Here is a 21,104-nt window from a genome sequence, read left to right on the forward strand (position 1 = left end):
TAAAATTGACAAATGGTCCAGTGATCACAAACTACACATAAATATAACAAAGAGAGAAGTGGTGATTTTCAGAAAAGGAGACAGAACAGCCAAGAACGCGGAAATCAACATTAGTGGACGAAAAATAAAAATCTCATCAGACTTCTAATATCCATTGCAACCAACAGCCAAATGCTTCACAAAACATACAACAGAACGTGCAGCCCAAGCAGTAATAGCAATACAATGCATCAGAAACGTCTACCTACTCAGTCTAGAAACGGCCATGAAATTATCGAACGCAAAATTCTTGCCAATCTTGGACTATTGGATGGAGGTTATATGGGACCACCCGACAGAAAAAAATCCAGAAACGCTAGAAAAGGTGAAATCGACTTATCTAAAAAGAGCACTAGGTCTCTCGAAGTCAACTAGCTCTAGACTAGTGTACCTCTTAGCGAGAGAGACATTCCTAATTGAAGACATCAAACTTCGATATATGATGCCACACACCAGGGTTTCCAGCAGTCAACTGAAGATCATGGAGGACTAACGAGAAAATGTATGGCAGGAGTCCTATGGCACCGAAGCAATGACGAACCGCTCATGGACAGCACCAAACTTTGAGCTGCGACATGTCGTAACTAGATTTTCTATTCACAGCTTTCATCATCCAGTTTGCAAAAACAAATCTTATCACGACCCAACCACAACATGTGTATGTGAACTGTGTAACGAAGCCTGTGCACGATATCACATAGAACTGCGCAGTAAAAGAGTGAAATCGATAAATGAATATGCAAAAATGTAAAATGTACCTGTAAATGTAAAATGTTAAGCAAAGTAACTGTATATGGCTGCTTGACTGCGATTTTATTCAACAAAAAATATAACCTTAGGTCTGTTAGAATATACTTTCATGGTGAACTGCCAGTAATCTACGTCTGCTGCAGAGATCGTGATCACATTATCAGTAGTAACACCATATTTGTATTTTGAAACGTGCAATGAAATTACTCACAATTTAGTCTATATAAATGTTTTGTTCCTTTGACTGTGCAACAAATATCTGAGATAAACACATAATCCACCAAAGGCAGTTGCAAGAGCTGTTGATAATATTAACAATAGTAATTATGTGGCTGCATAGGATGGTACTTTGATTTTGTTTTAAATATGGGCAGATAATTGCAATGGATTATTCCTAGAAAATATGGAAAAATCTGTGGTAGCAAAACTGCGAATGGCCGGATCACTTATTAATGCTAACCTTTATTGAAAATTGCTAACAAATTATATTTACATTAGTAGAATTCACAATTTATTTCGTTTTAGGCAGTCTTCCTGAAAATAAAAGAACCGTGCTAATGCTTAAATTTCTTCTAGAAGCCTTTGTGGTCGACGATCTACAGAGTACAATAAGTTCGTTTGAAAAACTAGGGTAACTTCTATACATTTTCTGTATCTGTCCCATCGTTACTAAAACTCTGATTGTTGCTGTCAAAGAACCTGTAAATCCTCCTGTCGATATTTGAACTCATGAATAAGATACGCATAGAAAGGAAACGAAGTCCCGTTTTTGTTGTAGCAGAGACATTGTCACATCCTAATCAACTAGAAGGTATTTTTAGTACCGTTCAGAGGTTTCGATGCCACATCAAATTCGGCACCGCGACTCGGTAACACAGACGTTAACGAGGGTTCGCTACAGTCCACAACGACGTACGGGAGAACAGTTTGTTAATTACTATATCAAATGGTGCTTCGGTAATCCATGACACCTGTAAATTATCCAGTACTCTGTGGAAAGGAAATGTGTCAAAGATAAGTAAATCTTTTATTCATTTACGTAATAAAGTAAATTAATGTCTCATCTGACGTAGTTGAAAATGGAACATCTCCAAGTGCACTCGAAGAACGCAAGGTTGTAGCCGAACGATTGTAGTTTCCTCTGGCCACAACGGTATTACTTTCATTGATGACAGCTACGAAATCCTACAAAGTTATGGTATCTTTTACTGCTTTGGATAATGGAATGGATCAAGAGGGATATTGTTTAAAAGTGTAGTAAGTGTAATAAACTTCTAGGTAAAGAGGACGAATGAAGAGACTCTTGTGTCCTAATAACTTGTCCTCCGTTGTTGTCAATGAAATTGTATTTCAAACTACATTTATTAAGCTAATGGTTTTGTAATAAATAAACAACATTTGAATATATCTTAGAGATGTTTTTGTAATATTTTTTGATATGTAGATCCTTCTTTCATAAATCTTACGAAGATGCGACATTCCTGTACGATTAAGGCATGTGTGATGTTGTTTGTGCTATTAACATCTAACGCCGAAAACTGTTGAGAGAGCCCTCAAATAAATATTTTCACTAGTTATTGATACACATCTGAGGAACTTAATGATTTGGCTTCATTCTACAAAGCACTTGGATGATCATATTGATTGTAAAGTCAGTATTTCAGCAAGACTTAAATACGTTAAACCGTAGTTGCTTGTCATTATGGGCCTGATAACCGGTCATCCGTCATCGGCAGCCAAGTACGAGCATGCAGCAGCCAAAGCACTCGAGAAGCAGATGCGACATTTGGGTTTGGAATACCGGCACAGCGACTCAGATTTCATCTAGTGAAATTTCCGTAAACTGCTTGTGGACAATGTCATGAGAATTGGACAGCCAGGTACATAGCCTATTTAACATCCACTGCTCTTCAAATAGGCCTCACAGAGCGAGTTGTAGAAATGCAAGACTTAATCCCCTTTCGGTAGTCCAGACTTTAATTTCCTTGGTGTATGTAAATCTCTTAAGGCTCAAAGCGTGAATGTCATATTTCGAAAAAGGACAAGGCTGGTTACCTTTCTTACCCTTTCCCAAACCAAGCGCCTGCTCCGTCGCTAATTGTGTCATCATCGACGAAACACTAAGGTCTTTCCTTCCTTCCATTCTTTCTTCGAAGCTGGATTAGTTCCTGATTCTAATAAACACCTAATCAACAAAAAGTTAAACGTTACAGGATCTTTTTCACATCTGTTAGGTTCTCTTCGTGGTGACTAAATTATTAACGCTTTTGTGGGCACCCGTTGACCTAGGACGCTGCACTTATCGAAAACCGATACACACGGCCTGTCAGACCACCGTCAGAGCCAGAAAAGAGATCGTTAGTGCGATGGTAGCGCGTGCAAGACGAATATGTGAGCCCGCGCACCTAAGGCACGAGGTGTAACACCAGGAACGTTCTTGGGTACTTCACCATTTACATAAGAAGCGTCACGAAGTCAAATATTCGGCGAAGTGACACGTCGACAGAAGAAATGTCAAATACGGCATTTCTGCAATACATTCCCCAGAGTGATGAACGAAATCAGCCCTATATTGGGCAAACACGGCACGCAGTCCCCTTATAAACCGACCAATGAAATCACAGATCCTCTAAGATCGTCGGAGGATGAAAGGGACCTATTTAATATTCCGGAATATATCTGGTGCCACATAGATGTGGAAAAGTCTGACAGGCGGGTTAATCAGAAACAGAATCACCGACCATGAGCGGCATTGCTGGATGGAACAGGTGAAGCAATCGGCCGTGGCAGAGGATGTACTGTGTGAGACCGACCACATAATAAAATACTGTGACACGGAAGATCTTGGTGTAGAGATGAGTTACCACATACACTTGTTGAGTTAGCTACAGAAAGTCACAAACATGTTGATAGCTTCGATAGCAAAGAGAAGAGCCAGAGCATCCTGGATTCCCTCCCTCCAGCAAAGGACCGTTGTGAGTAGCAAGGGGCAACCACAGCGGTGACGACCACGGAAACGCCCAAGGACTCTTAGCGTGTCAGACACATATAATCTGCGGTCGCTAGATCGACACATGTCCGCGACCAGCGACAGACGGTGATTCTATGAAAATGCCAGCCACTCGTGCTAGCGAAAGTTCACAAGAAATCGTTAAACAAACATCAATCGAAGAATCCTAGATAGGAGCCAACGGACAATTTATCTTGGTAGTGGTTCAAATGGCTCTGAGCACTATGGGACTTAACATCTGAGGTCATCAATCACCTAGAACGTAGAACTACTCAAACCTAACTAACGTAAGGACATCACACACATCCATGCCCGAGGCAGGATTCGAACCTGCAACCGTAGCGGCCACGCTGTTCCAGACTGAAGCGCCTAGAACCGCACGGCCACCACGGCCAGCTATCTTGGTAGTGTGTTGGGCTCATACGTAGTACTGTGTTTCGTTTTCTGGCTACAGATAATGTATGCTACATCATACGAAGGAAGGGAACGAAACACAAAATGTCACTTGGACCTGTCTCTCTTTGAACAGCCTCTTAGTCAGTTTTCTGAATGTTCGCAGGCTGTTCGTGGGCAATGCGTGCGGTTATTTTGTTCAACAATTGCTCAGTCTTTGGCACACGTTTCTTGTCTGTAACTTGTTGTTGTTGTTGCTGTTGTTGTGGTCTTCACTCCTGAGACTGGGGTGATGCAGCTCTCCATGCTACTCTATCCTGTGCAAGCTACTACATCTCCCAGCACAAACAGCAACCTACATCCTCCTGAATCTGCTTGGTGTATTCATCTCTTGGTCTCCCTCTACGATTTTTACCCTCCACGCTGCCCTCCAATACTAAATTCGTGATCCCTTGATGCCTCAGAACATGTCCTACCAACCGATCCCTTCTTCTAGACAAGTTGTGCCACAAACTTCTCTTCTCCCCAATCCTATTCAACACCTACTCATTAGTTATGTGATCTACCCATCTAATCTTCAGCATTATTCTGTAGCACCACATTTCGAAAGCTTGTATTCTCTTCTTGTCTAAACTATTTATCGTCCATGTTTCACTTCCGTACATGGCTACACTCCATACAAATACTTTCTGAAACGACTTCCTGATACTTAAATCTGTACTCGATGTTAACAAATTTCTCTTCTTCAGAAACGCTTTCCTTCCCATTGCCAGTCTACAATTTATATCCTCCCTAATTCGACCATCATCAGTTATTTTGCTCCCCAAATAGCAAAACTCCTTTACTACTTTAAGTGGCACATTTCCTAATCTAATTCCCTCAGCATCACACGACTTATTTCGACTACATTCAATTATCCTCGTTTTGCTTTTGTTGATGTTCATCTTATATCCTCCATTCAAGACACTATCCATTCCGTTCAACTGCTTTTCCAAGTCCTTTGCTGTCTCTGATAGAATTACAATATCATCGACGAACCTCAAAGTTTTTATTTCTTCTCCATGAATTTTAATACCTACTCCGAATTTTTCTTTTGTTTCCTTCACTGCTTCCTCCATATACAGATTGAATAACATCGGCGAGAGGTTACAACCCTGTCTCACTCACTTCCCAACCACTGCTTCCCATTCATGCCCCTCAACTCTTATAACTGCCATTTCCTTTCTATACAAATTGTAAATATCCTTTCGCTCCCTATATTTTGTCTGTATCTAATGACACTAAAACTTCTTGTTGGTTACTGAAAAAAAATCTCGTCGCCCTTTTTGGAGAGCTTTTTATTTCCACAGTCACAACGTGTTTCGGGCCCAGTCCATCGTCTAGTAACCTGTCAGCAATTAAAATTTGGGATTAGAAATTCTTCCCATAATACAAATGCAAGATTCACTAACGTGCTAAAATAATAAAAAATCGAAGATGTCAAAATAGGTGAAAAGATACATACCATACGAAATTATATAAGCTCAAGAGGCAGTTGTAAATGCCGTACATCGAGGAATACATACGGTATATCACGTGCAATAACTCTCCAATAGCACAGTCAGAAACCGAAATTCACTAATTTCCACTTTATCTAGCCTTAACCTATCCAATTCCCTTTTTAAATTTTCTATCCTATCTGCCTGATTTAGGGATCTTACATTCCACGCTCCGATCCGTAGAAAACCAGATTTGTTTCTCCTGATAATGACACCCTCCTGAGTACCTACCCGAGGATCCGAATGGGCTCCAGAATATTTTACCCTAGAGGGTATCATGATCTTTTAGCCATACAACTGTGCTACATGCCCTCAGGAAATATAACGGGTTTAGTTTCCCCTTGCTTTGAGCCGTTCGCAGCACCAGCACAGACAAGGCCGTTTTGGTTGATGTTACAAAGCCACATCAGTGAAGCACCCAGACTGTTTCCCCTGTAACTACTGAAAAGGCTGCTGTTCCTCTTCAGGAACAACACGTTTGTATGGACTCTGAAAAGGCCCCGTCCGTTTCGCTTGTGGAGCGGCTGTTCTATCGCTGAGACACGCAAGCCTCCCCACCAACAGCGAGGTCCATTGTTCGTGGTAGGAGGGGGGGGGGGGGGGGGCAGTGGTAGTATCATACGGAAATTTAATATATGTTGTGTATCCAGATTACTGACAATGACAAAAATAATGCACATTATGACTTTTCGTAATCTGGATATACAACTTATATTAAATTTTTCCGTATGATACAGGTGGCTCTGCCACCTCGCATTGTGTTAGCTCAAGGTGCCTTCTATCGGCAATAACGATCGTTAACTACAGCTCTGGCTCTAATACATTTTGGTTTCTGAGTGTTCAAGTGGTGTTGTGTGCTGTCCTTAGGTTAGTTAGGTTTAAATAGTTCTAAGCTCTAGTGGCTGATGACCATAGATTTTAAGTCCCATAGTGCTCAGAGCCATTTGAACCTTTCTTTTGTGCAAGTGGAAAGTTACTGCACCTGATGTACCACGTGCATCCCTTGATGTACAGCATTGACAACTGCCTCTTGAGCTTATATAATTGCATGTGTTATGTACCTTTCACCTATTTTCACATTTTCGATTTTTTATTACTTTTCTACATTTGTGAAGTTTGCAGTTGTGTAATTGTGTGTACTTGCATTTGTGTTACGTGAAGAGTTGGTAATCCAAAATTTTAATTACTGACAGGTTACCACATTTTGTGAATGTGGAAGTTAAAAAACATATCCCAAAATAGCTACGTGATTTTTCACCAACCAACAAGCAGTTTTATAATCAATTTTGTTATACTTTTCATGGTTGCCTACCTCTGCCATATTATTCAGTCTGAAAAAATTTTGTATGTATTTTTCTCTAAAACGAAAGAAGCTTACATTTTTTAAGCATCAAGTTATAAGAAGGATGGGTTAAGACTAAAACTTGGCTTTTTAAACGAAGAACTTTAGGAATGTTTCGTTATATCGAGTGCAGGATACTCAATGGTATTCGAGAGAATGCTGTGACACTGTTCAGTCAGTGTCCGAAAGTCCCTATTATGCTACAAAATAATATAGGACATTTTGATGATCGTAAATCCAAGTCAAGGATAACGTTATGCACGTGCTACTGCTAAATAATATTACATTTAAGTTACTACGGAGGCTGCAGCGAACGAGTATCAGCTTCCCAGTATGTGACTTAACACCCAAAGCAGAGGATCTGACTTTATCGGACTAATGATTGAACATAATATACTGTCGCATTCTGCCACTTAAATGTGACAGTGATCTTAATCGACTCCTAATACGACATTGCTAAATAAAGAAGGAGTATCTGCTTCACGTGAAGCATCTTTGACAACGTGCTATGCAACATTTACAGCATGTAACTCTTCCGCATTAACTTATATTCTGGTTAGGAGACGATCTGTTTTTATTGTGCCCCGTGCAGAATCAAATATCATCTTTCAACATTGAATATTTACAGCTGTTTTGCAATAGGTGATTAACATCGTATATAGTTATTATACAACTGGTGTTATCTGTGAAGGATAACATCTCCAGTCTTATCAATGAATACTGTATTTACAAATTGTTGTCTGGTTAGTAGATGATTAACAGCACCGTATCGTGACTTAGCAGTATAACGCGCCAACCCATTTGCAGTTCCGTTTGATAAACTGAGGCCATTCATACTCGTCTGCTGTACACTGCAAATGGATACGCACGGGAGCGCGGAATATAAAATGAAATCTAGTTCTGCGCAAGAGTAGATTCGTCAGTGTAGTTAATGGCAAGACGTGTGCTGAATTAGAGTGAAACATTACAATCATAATTCAGAAATTTGGCACTCTGTCGAGTATTTCATCCTGGTTTCCGTAACACATAATATTATATCTCTATGTTTCATGTGTCACCCTATTCTGCACAAGATTTTGCTAACGCATGACGACTCTTCCCTATATCTTGGCTCAGACTTTGCGACTTTAATTAAGGTTTGAAGCCCCACTAAAAGACTTGCTAAATGAGTACTAAGGCATACATTACCTGCTTTCCTCGTAATACCATTCATGAAGCAGCATTTGTAATCCGTGACCATCCTTATCCTATACTGACATCTTACCCACTCCTTCTGAGACAGATACATTATTGTTCAGTCAAATATAAGGAAAGATTTTTCTGTGTATTTACAAAATTGTTTCTTTTGTGGAATAATTTAAGGACAGTTGCCTACGGTATTGGCTTACAATGTTAACGTTGATGAATTGACGCTGCCATGTCACAACACTGAAATAGAGCAAAAGCAAGAAACTCTTCAAGAAAAGTATCAGTAGATAGACTACGACTGCAAATACAATTGAAAAAGAAGACAATATATGACACACAAAATTCTAAGGAACTAACCACTGGAAAATCGGAAGAGTTTCTCACTTCAAAAACTTAGTCAAAGCCTTTCAGAAATTTGGCTACAAAATAAAGACTGGATCCAAAATTCGTGGCCATAAAATGGAAACATTTTTAAGGCTTGAAAGACATCTATAGCAAAAAATCACCTAAAATATTCCAAATTGAAACATTACGTTGGGTTGGTTTGTTTTGGGGAAGGAGACCAGACAGCGAGGTCATCGGTCTCATCGGATTAGGGGAGGACGGGAAAGGAAGTCGGCCGTACCCTTTGACAGGAACCATCCCGGCATTTGCCTAGAGCGATTTAGGGAAATCACGGAAAACCTAAATCAGGATGGCCGGACGCGGGATTGAACCGTCGTCCTCCCGAATGCGAGTCCAGTGCCTAACCACTGCGCCACCTCGCCTCTATCATCAAATCAGAATGTCTTTAAGACCCTGAAACAGTCGTTTTAACCAGGAACAGGGACATTTAAGGAAGTAAAACGAGAGAACACGATGTAATCGGGGAAGTTTTGAGTTGATATCGCATTGAGGACGGGACATACAGACTTAGAGCAAATAAGGAAATCGAAAATTATATCGAAATATAATTAATAAAATTTCCTCGGGCTTACCACTTGACAATGACTGAGGAGAGCTGGGTCGAAAGCTAGTGGGACTTTAACCACCACAGCCGGCCGGAGTGGCCGAGTGGTTCTAGGCACTACAGTCTGGAACCACGCAACCGCTACGGTCGCAGGTTCGAATCCTGCCTCGGGCATGGATGTGTGTGATGCCTTTCGGTTAGTTAGCTTTACGTAGTTCTAAGTTCTAGGGGACGGATGACCTCAGAAGTTAAGTTCCATAGTGCTCAGAGCCATTTGAACCTTTAACCACCTGTCGCGGCTGGAAGCCCGCGAAAATTTTTTGAATTCATATCGCCGCGAAACCATGGATTCATACATATCGAAATATATTCGAATATGAAAAAAATTTGCTAAAACTTTATGCGCATATTAAAATAACTGAACCAAATACGTTAAGTCGACAGGTTGTGTAATTCTCCTATACACACAGGTAGGCTAATATTGAAACTATAAAATTGATCGGTGTAGTTAAAAAAATACGTAAATCAGGCAAGAACGACGCACCTTGATATATCAAACACAAAAATTTTCAGGCAGAAAATCCATGATTGGAAAGCTGGTCTCGAAGAAAAACCGAAGAGGACCCTACGTATTCGACATGACGAGTGGTAAACAGCCCATTATGGGGGAATGAAAGCAATATGAAACCAAGGAAAAGATGAAACAAAACATTGAAAACTTTCCTTTCTGTACATCGTTGGCTCCATTACAGCCCAAACATGAATGATTATAATGCTGCATACAAGATCTGAGTGTCACTCAGCAACCAGTAACTGATATTCAGCACACAAAGCTGTTTATACGAGGGTCGGTCAAAAAGTAATGCCTCCCATTTTTTTTCTACTTAAAGAAATTAAGTTAAGTGAAAAATTTGAATTTGGCGCCATTCCTCAAACCTTCTTCTGCAATCCACTGCAGTAGTAACTTTCTGTGTCAACAGGTGGCAGCACAGCAGAAGTTTGTAAGATGGCCGACATCGATGTTCGTTTGAGACAGCGTTGTGTGATTGAATTCTTGAATGCAGAAGGTGAAACGCCCATACGCATTCATGAAAGACTGAAGAAGGTGTATGGTGTTGTGACAGTGGATGTCAGCACTGTTAGACGATGGGTTCGTCGTTGTAAGGAAGCTGAAGGGCAAACACCGTTGACTGACGAAAAGCGGAGCGGCAGGCCGGTGAGTGCAGTGACTCCACACAACATTCAGCAAGTTGATGACATCATTCGTGGTGACCGTCGGGTGACTGCAGATGAAGTGTGTCGCATTATTTCTCTTAGTAAAGGCAGTGTGATCACGATTATTAAACAATTGGGGTACTCAAAAGTTTGTGCACGGTGGGTTCCAAGAATGTTAACCGATCAGAATAAAGAGGCAAGGAAAACAATAGCCTCCCAACACTTGCAGCGCTTCCGTTTGGAGGGAGATGAGTTTCTGAAAAAAATTGGCACCGGGGACGAAACATGGGTGCATTTTTTTGAACCCGAATCAATGAGGCAGTCAATGGAGTGGCGTCACACAAGCTCGCCGAGGAAGAAAAAATTCAAAACTGTGCGATCGGCAGGGAAAGTTATGGCAACAGTTTTCTGGGATACAGAGGGTGTGATTCTGGTTGATTTTTTGGAGCAGGGATGCACAATAAATTCTGTTCAATACGTCACAACCCTCAACAAACTTAAAGCACGTCATCAGCGAGTTCGCCCAACAAAATCAATGGCAGATGTTCTTCTTTTGCATGACAATGCAAGACCACACACCAGTCGTCACACCTCTGACGAGATTGTCAAAATTGGATGGGAAGTTTTGCCTCATCCCCCATACAGCCCTGACCTGGCACCATCAGACTTCCATCTGTTCGGGCCACTAAAAGAAGCTCATCGTGGGATTCATTTTGAAGATGAGGAGGCCGTCAAAACATCCGTGCGTCAATGGCTTAGGAAGCAGAGCTGTGATTTTTACCGTGCTGGGATACATGCCCTTGTTCAAAGATGGACCAAAACTGTAGATATGGGCGGAGATTACATTGAAAAATGACAAAATGATCCTCAATGTTGTGGTTTTCAACCTATGTAATTGCATTTAAATTTCCTGACAATTAAACGTAGAAAAAAAATAGGAGGCATTACTTTTTGACTGACCCTCGTATAATGTTTGGAACACAGCGGTTTCCTTCCATAGTGAATTGTAAGTAACCAACAGCCCCACACCACAGTAGCTTACAATCAAGCCTATGGCGAGCTAGGCTACTACTTCCAAGAGCCAGCCGAAGTGGCTGTGCGGTTCTAGGCGCTGCAGTCTGGAACCGCAAGACCGCTACGGTCGCAGGTTCGAATCCTGCCTCGGGCATGGATGTTTGTGATGTCCTTAGGTTAGTTAGGTTTAACTAGTTCTAAGTTCTAGGGGACTAATGACCTCAGCAGTTGAGTCCCATAGTGCTCAAAGCCATTTAAACCATTTTGAACTTCCAAGACTTGCCCCATACGTTATGAACAACCCTACACGAGTAAGGGGTTCGCTATACACCACGGGCCGTTATCAAGGAAATAGATGGCCGTGTCTGAGGTGAATAACAGGGACTATTAGATTAGGTGACTCTCTTTCCTGTCCGGATAGCAGTAGCTGTATGGGAGCCTGCTTCCACCTAGACTGCAGCCAGTGAATTGTACCCGACCGCACGGTCTCTGCGTTTATCTGTAAACTCCAGTTCTACGGCGAATTAAGTTGAGTATTTTATTATTTGTTCTTGGTGACGCCGAGGCGTCCGTCTTTCCTTCTTCACCGTTCCTTTCAGCTTACATTCAGGCTCGATCTGAACTGTAGTTTCCGCTCACCTTTGATTAGCCATTACTTGTCTCTGAAATCTGGTAATACCTGAAAGATGCCTTTCATTGTACTGGGACTTTAATGAGAAACTGTGAGTTTTTTCTGCTGTTATGTCTTAGAAGGTGTCCTGCTTCCGTGGGAGTCTTCCTCGGTAAATCATTTATTGTTGTATGATTCTTAAGGTGTATGTAAAGAAGGTTTTAAAATTATTTACTGTTTGGGGTAGGCTTTGACTCCAGTAGACATTTTGTCTGTTTTGTAATGTTTCAAATTCTAGGGAAATTATGTATATTATCTTGAGTAAAAGGAGTTTACTACTGTTATCCAAATGTTAAATAAAATCTGTTGGAAATTAAAAGCCAGCGTTTGTGTTTGATTGGTAATTATTGCCTCGTCTTTATTGAGTTGAAGTATCCTGGAGCGTGTGTCCCTCGTCTCAGAGATTTTTACTCAAAATTTAAATATACCATAAGATATACCATAAGATATAGGTGTATGGGGAAAAAAGCTGGTGTAATTACCGCTTTGGACAATTAACATAAATCCACCGTGATATAAATTGAAGGTATGTGCGAGACTGTTTGGGCAAGAAACAGTGCGAAGGGCGACGAAGAATTCAAAAGCTGAATCGTTCTATCGACCATCACTCACCTTCAGACGTAATCAAAAAGCTTAGCAAAATCTTTAAATTCTTAGTATGTAAGATCCCCAACCATGTTGTCTTCATCAAAGGAAACATTAATACAATTACATTCATCTGGGATAGCAATTTTGTAAGTAACGGCCAAGATACTACGTCCTGCAAAATATTTGTTATGGCCCTCTCTGAAAAGTATCTAGAACAGTAAGTTCGTAAGCCCACTCACGAAGAACATGTGTTGGATCTAATAGAATCTAATAAATCTAGCTTCTCTGAGTGTATATCCACGCTGCTACTCGTATTAATGACTATGTAACAACTGCAACAACATTGAGTTACCAAAGTGCAAAGGAGAAGTAACGCTATTAGTAAGATTTATATGTCGACGTATGTTCAGTAAAGTAGATAATTATATGAATGCTTGGTGTCTGCTCTTTCAGGAACAGACAGCTCGTGGAATCCGTAATTGTGATATATATTATGTAAATTAAGGCCTTGGATACAGAAAGAAAGGCAAAGAAAAGGAACTATTGATGTCAGCTGCATCAGGACTTCGTGCGGAACCAGCGGCGGTGATGGAGATGTGTGGTGGACCGGGATGAGGACGCGGGATCTGCTTAATAGTTAGTTTCATTAACCACCATCGAGGTGACCTGTAATCTCCTGCTTAATAGGCAGTTGCATAAACCACCATCGAAGTAACTCAATTATCCCAACGCTTGGTGTCCGTTCATGTAATTGAGTCACTATATGGGCAACGAATCCACCACCTTCAATGCGGGAGTCTCGCAGTAGAGAGCATTGAGGACGTGGACGGAGAATGCGGATAGGTGGCGTTAGATGGGAGTGTGGGTCGAGCGGGAGACGTGCCGAGGTAGTCCATGCAGACTGCGATGAACAGTGTGTCCGGGTAGTGCAGTGGTTAACGCAACTGCTTAGCAAGCAAGAGATCCCAGACTATAATCCCGGTCCAGCACACAGTTCCACTCGTCACCGCTGATTCCGCATGACGTCTCAATGCAGCTGACATCAACAGTCTCTTACCTTTTCGTTCATTTCTCCATTATCCACTTTCACTGTGCATAAAAAAGAATTAGACAAAGACGTAGTAGTGCGATGTAGCAATGATGGACGAACTGTAAATCTTTAGCTCTTGAAAGAAACATGTAGAAGAGCAGTGTAACTACTTTCGTTTGATCTTCTGCTTAAAACTTCGGCGTTACTCTGTACAAAGATAATGCAGTTTATGTACGATCTTATATTTCCGCTTATTGTGACAGTTCTAGGAATTACTTATCTCGTGTTCTGCAGTACTGACAACGAGTGTGTATCCAATCATGTTAAAGTATGCTCGCCTTCTTTACATACTCCTCTAGCCCATTTATTTATCTATTTATTAAACATAGGAAGATTAGTACCATGAGACCAGTGTCTTACATCCAACCAGGCATTCTGTATTTTTCATTTGTATTTCTTACGATAAGCATATTGAATGAACTATTTTCGAGTAATATTAACCTCTTCAGGATGAGCCCAAGATGAAATGAAGACTTGTTCTACTTCATTCGCATCTGTGGTCCACAGGACATTGGCTCTGACCATGACACCTGTCAGACAATTTTTGCACCTTTAATCGTACATTTAGGAGATACACAATGAAGTTCACTTATTTGATTTTGATTAATACTAGAAGTACCATTGACCCACGATGGTTTTTCGAGGGGCGTGGCCCCCTCCACAATCATCGTAGGACCAAACGCTCCAGTGACTTTCCAACATTTATGAAGTTGTGCAACACACCAAAATTTCATCCCCGTAGCTCACCTGTAAGTATGAAAAGTTCACCTGTTACACCAGTGGTACCACGTGGGTCATTTTTGAACCATACCCATTTTAACGTAGTTTGATATCAGTAACACCAGCTTTCACACACTAAATATTTTCTGGGAGTACCTCGCCGTTATTCACGAGAGGTTAGAGTGTATTAAGATACTTTGGGCCAAAAAGAAAGTGAAATGCGAAGTATTCTGTGGTCGGATGATATTTTATATCAGCGAGGCTTTCCGTTTCCTGTGGACTGGTGACATGCAGACCTACGCAATGACACTGCGAAGCAACGGAATAACATATTACACAGTGGGGATTTCCCCCCCCCCCCCCCCTTCTACACTGCTGTCTGCAGGACTCCTAACAGTTCTCTTATACGACAGCAGATACTGCTAACAGTTCTCTTATACGACAGCAGATGTCAGGCGCGTCATCCTTAAGGAACGCCACAACTGACAACTGCTTCATCTCCGTGAAACTGGCAGACGAGCTGAAACCAAAAGGAACAAGTTTAGTAGGCGCTCTTCGGAGATCAATCAAGGAGGTCCTTCCTGCAGCTCGAAGTGGAGACGACACTTTGTAAGCAACGTACTTACAGGTCAGGCGACAATCTTCTCACAGTTTACCAATGAATAAAGAAAAAAAATACCTATATCCGGAGTAACATGCATGCTGGATGCCAGATGTATAAGAATACTGAGAAGAAACTTCCAGAAGCTGTGCAGTTTTATAGTGGAACTAAGGTTGAAGTCGATGTAGTTGACCAATTGGATAGACTCAACTGTGTCCGAGCTGGCACCCACCGATGGCCTGTGCGTCTCTTTTACAATATCCTTGACCCTGTCATGGTCAGTGCTCAAACAATTTTTAAGTTACTTACCTCTAAGAAGATTTTAGGTCGGGGCTTTATTCTCAGAGTATCAGATGAGCTTGCTGCCTCTTTCAGACTGCAGAGAGAAGTTAATCTCTCCTTCCAGACACTCGATACCGGCACTGGCCAATATGGAAGTAGAAGGTCTTGTCAAATTCAGGTGTCCTGCCAACAACAAAACAACAAGGAGGAATGTATCAAACATATGCTCCAAGTGCAACAACTATGTGTGCAAAACTTGCCGAGAAAAAAACTCGTGTCGAATGTCAGAATCCAAGCTTAGGCAATTCTGTCACGTCCTTGTTCTTAAATATTTCCAAATATTTATAATTACAGACTGAAGTTATTTGTTCTTATGTTTTAGTACCTTGACTGCAATAATCAAGAAAACGCGCAGAGCATTTTGGTCACCTGCTGCATTTTAGAATATTTCACAATTATTTTGTACTTACCTTATTTTTCTATAAAAGTAAAAATACTATTAATAAACAATGTTTTCATTCTGTTACAATCTTTTTACAGGGATAGCTGTTGTAACTTCGTCTTACTTACTTTTTTCAACGACGATTGTTGAAAGATTATGGAAGAGCTTCTGTAAAATTTAAAATGAAAAAAAAATTTACTTTTGAAAATTTACGTTTGACAATGTACCCTTCATTTTAGAGACGTACTGTCAAAGTGAAGACACTCAAAACACCACCCAAATACGAATAAAACGGTAGTTTTTTACTGTGGCTCAAAAATGACCCACATCATACTACTAGGGGTACGGCAAAGTCCGGTATTTCTACTGTTAATGAGCAGTCGTATATTCCGATCAGTAATCTTAAACCATGGAGACTGGGCCAGCACAGCATCCCAGTAAACGGAGATGTAACAGCCGAGCCAATAGCCTGGCTGACACTTTTGTTTTGGTTGTGGGCTCTTTGGCGATCGCGCCCTGTATTGTCAGCCCGCGCACGTCGTTTACCTGCATGAATAAAACATGCCGTGGGGGCCGGCTGCGAGGCCTACAGAAACCCACCGGGCACAGTCGGGTACCTCGAACGCACTTCAGCACGAACTCCTGTCTGTCTCCTATTGAAATTGGCCGCTTGGACCGTGTTAGAAGAGCTAACGGAACACAAGTTGTAGAAGCACCACCAATACATACTAAACTGGAATCGTTTGAGTTTAAACTGTAGAGGTTGTAACGGTAGTACGAGTGGTATTGACGGTGGAACCACATTAATATACGACTAAATATTACAAAACTTATTCTAAAAATACTCAACATCTAAATTTTCGTAGTAAAGAAGTGATGTACTAATATGACATTTTTACTGTTAGAATAGCGCGAGGATATTTCTGGCAGAATATAAATGCATTTTAAGTAAAGGAGATCATTCATCGAATAACAGAAGTATTTGTTTTGCAAATAAAAACCGCCTTTTCTTGCTGAACTATATTTTATTTGTCCCAGATGCGTTTCTCCTTTTTCGCTTTAAGACATCATCAGTGGGATAGTTCGTCGCGTATTTGGTTGGAATCTAAGTTTACTCTCATCTGTGCACATGCTTGAGGTCGCACTACAGATATGTATATGAAACATAAGAATATTTTTATACTGCAAACTTTTTTCTTCCCACTTTTCACGCAATAACTCGAATAACGGAGGTAAACAGAGGCACATAAAAGACAAAGGAAACTGGGTAGGTTTCGCAATAAATACATTGTTGGACCAGAGTACACACACACACACACACACACACACACATACGTACACTTGGGTGCCCATACATTGTGCTGGTTAGAAAAACAATTGTGGAATATGCACAGCATAGACATTCATGTAACACAATTAAAAAGTAACGTCGCACATTGGTATCGTCACCAACTCGCGGCCGTCGTGTTTACTTGGTATGCTGACGCTCAGTCACAGCTAGATGAGCGTCAGATGGCGACCGACAAGCGTGGACCGCTGGTATTGCTGTAGTTCTTTTCTATCCACTTTGCCTTCGGCTGCTAACTGCCATCAGCCAGCCAAACTGGCTCGCGAACCTCTTGTGCACACCTGTTCTGGATTCTGAGAATTCTAACACTGGACTCTCAGTTTATATTTTCTGTAATGACGTTGTTAAGGGAGCTCATTCCCAAGAGTTAGAAGCTTTCACTCAGTTGTAATTAGGCAAATGTTGAACTGTGCCTTACTGACTCTTGTGCAGGAAGGCGTGCAGCATTCTGCGGCATCCATATTCAGTATGCTGCCACAAGAACCAAAATATCTTCGCAGTAATCCAATTACTTTCAGCGACAAACTGAAGAATTTCCTTGCGGTTCAATCGTTCTCTTCTGTTGGGGAAGTAAATATCTGTGTTAGAGTGCTCATTATGGTTAATACATACGTAGCATCTTCTTATCTGCATACTATTCCTGCAGATTTTATTTTCACTATTATTAACATTTCTCAAGTTAACGTCGTGTAGTGGCTCGTTCCAAGAGCATTGTGACTTGATCCTTAATTTGGTGTTATGGAGCTTGATGCGTTAGAAAAACTTTGAAAAGAAAGATGAACTTACGTATAGTACAACACATAAATTGATGGTGAAATAAGAGAGCAGACAGTCTTTAGAAGCCTGCTGTTGATTCATTTGCTTGTAGGATATTCTACAACATGTTTAGGTAATTTGAAAGAAAATGAGAACAATATAACAATATTGGCGACTGTCGATGGTGTTGTGGCAGATATATAAATAACGATGCTAGTACATGTGTTACATAATTGCTAACATTGTGTGTAAAGTTACTCACGGTAGTTTAACACAGTTAGTTGTAGCATCGCAAATGTTAGAACCGAAACGAAAAGAATGGGAACAACGGTGAAATGGTACTGGTTAGCAAAGGCAGAGACAGGGATGTAGCAAGGGCTGGGTATCCTCAAAAGAAATATTTTGTTGAACATCCCAGAGACGTTTTGTTTCTTCTCTACCTTTTTAAAGGAAATTTGCTACAATAATAACCATATTTTTATTCTGTATTTCCTTCAAGGGCTTTTGATTTAGAAGACGACTATTTTGTTATCCACAGAAAACGAGTTCTTCGATAACGGTTGTTATCGAAGGGTTTCATCCCTCAGTCTAAATCCCAATTAAAGGGTGAGAAACACGCCTTTAGTCTCTCCTGCTTCCATATTCCTCATAAGGTAGTGCCCGAGTTCTATGCGTTTTATACCGTCTTGGGTGTGGGAGTAGGATTTGCCGGTAGCGCTGCTAAGAAAGTCTCCACGCTCTTTGGCATCAGCTGAGAACCTTCACTCCATACCAGCCTTCAGTTTCCAGTTCGGCAATTCCTCTGATAATATTTAGAAGTTTCTTGATAATCGAACTGGAGTAGTGATTTTATTGACTGTTTAAATAAGATCTCAATTTCTTGCTATATGCCATATGTGGCTAGTGGACATTGCAATGTCGTCGGTGAATATCGGTTGCCTACCGTGCTCTAGTTATGCTGCACACCTGGTAATAGACGCAAGAGTTGGAGTGGTTTGCGTTGGAAGAAATCGGTTGACTAGTCCCATGGAAGGTCTGTAAATATTGCTGCAGATTAGGAAAATCGATTCATCGTGTGTATATACACCTCTGACAGTTACACACTACTTAGTTTCTGTTTAGCTGTGATGTGGCTCATCTGACCATGATTCTGATCGTGGCCAATAAGATATGTTAGTGTCGAAAGTGGGATTCTGTGGTGCAGTTCCACAAGCTCCTGACCAACGCTATTGTAGCGTAAGAGCCTGACATACTACGTGGCTGGGGCGCCAGGCCCTGGTAAACACGTTTTCGCCAAGATGTGTTGTTAACCAGGGCATTTCTATGTGTTGACAAGTGCTTTCCATTACAGAATAGACAACACGGTCCGTTCTGTGACGTACACTGATCGTAGATGCACTGGCCAGAACACAGAGCACTCGGGCTGACCACATTGTGAACTTCTGTGACTGGATTGAAAACAGCTGAAGCTCTGTTGTTAAGGGACAACGTGAGGATATACTCCGCACTGGGCTCCATGTAAACACACAGATTCTGGAAGTCACTGCAATTTGAACGTTAAAGTTGTAGGGTACCACATATTTGAAGATAAGAGCGCATTTTATTTCCAGTTTTTCTATTTCAGATGCGTGAAGCTAAGTATCAGTGCTTCAGTACGTTCTGAATAAGAAGAGGGTGGTAGGTTCCTGGCTAGCAGAGGCGGTTGGCCATCTGTAGCTTTCAGAGCTGTGCCTGTGGAATGAGCTGCTGATGCAGAAATTGCTAGTAACATCAGCAAAGGAAGTAAGGATTGTAAGGAAGTACATTTATTCTGGCGCGAATCAAGTATTTGTCGTTAATAACGATTTTCTAACAAATATTGCCTTTGTAAACTTCTTAGGCCGTGGGTACGATGCTATAAAGATTGTTTTCGATCGAAGTTTCCGCGAGAGTGACTTGTGTTTGTATAACTCATTTAGTCCGACCTTATTGCTGTAGTATTCGTCAAGCTAAAAGTGAGTGTTCAGGAAAAATAATGGGGATATCGAAAAAGGAAATGGAAGATATTTTCTAGCTTTCGACCAGTTCGATCCAATTTCCGGGGGGGGGGGGGGGGGGGGACACACATCCAGTAATGGCTGGAAAGTAGTTAACTGGAAATCAAGAGAAAGTAGTAATTGGAGGTAACAAAACAGGAACCATAATAAGCAAGAGGGAACAAAACAGATATCAGAACGGGAGAGTTGACGAGAGGCATGACAATAGGTTCAATAGAAGTGAAGGTTGGAACTGTGGAGGTAATAATAATGACAGTAACAGGCGATATTAAGAACTAAGAGAGACGTAATGATGAAGGGCAGAAAGAAATCACGGAAGGGGAGACCAGGAAAGGGAAAACTAGAAAAGAGTTTGTGTGAGGTCCGAACACAAGTCCAGATAAGTGACAGAACATTGTTATGGAAAGGTTGATAAGCGAAATTCCTAGGGACATTAGGAAACTTCTTTTTAAAGAACATGGACTATGTAGTAAAGAGGAATACCAACCGATCGTAGATGTGGAGAGTAATGGAATTAAGACAATTGTAGATATTGATAGATGTATTGATTTGTGTGCTGTAGCACAGGGGCTCTTTGACCAAATAATAAATAGGAATGAGGTTCCAATATTTCCGTTGGAAGACGTTGCAATTAGAGGTGCAGTAGGTGTAAAGAGTCAGAAAATAAAGAATCAAGTGTTGTTAGAGGTAAATTTTCATGGAATTGTATCGGAAGTTAGTGCTATTGTCGTCCCAAATCTTTGTATTGGATTGATAACAGGGAGAGATTTGTTGATGGGCCATGCGGTAATAATGGATTTAGGAAAGGGTAGAATGTCCCTGCTGGTAAATGTACTCAGAGAGACATTAGACTTGGTAACATGGTTAGTTCCAGAGGGAAAGTGTGGGATAAATACTACTTAAAATAATGAGCAAGCATTTAAAGTGCGAAACAGATAAAGAGGAAAGTATCGAAGTTAATCCTATTGTGGCCCCTAATCTTTGTATTGGATTGATAACAGGGACGGATTTGTTGATGGGCCATGCAGCAATTATGGTTTTAAGAACGGGTAACATGTCCCTGATGGTAAATGTAGTCAGAGAGAAATTAAGCTCCGTAACATGGTTAGTTGCAGAGTGGAGTGCGGGATAAA

Source organism: Schistocerca serialis, chromosome 4, assembly GCF_023864345.2.
Source record: "Schistocerca serialis cubense isolate TAMUIC-IGC-003099 chromosome 4, iqSchSeri2.2, whole genome shotgun sequence".
NCBI lineage: Eukaryota > Metazoa > Arthropoda > Insecta > Orthoptera > Acrididae > Schistocerca > Schistocerca serialis.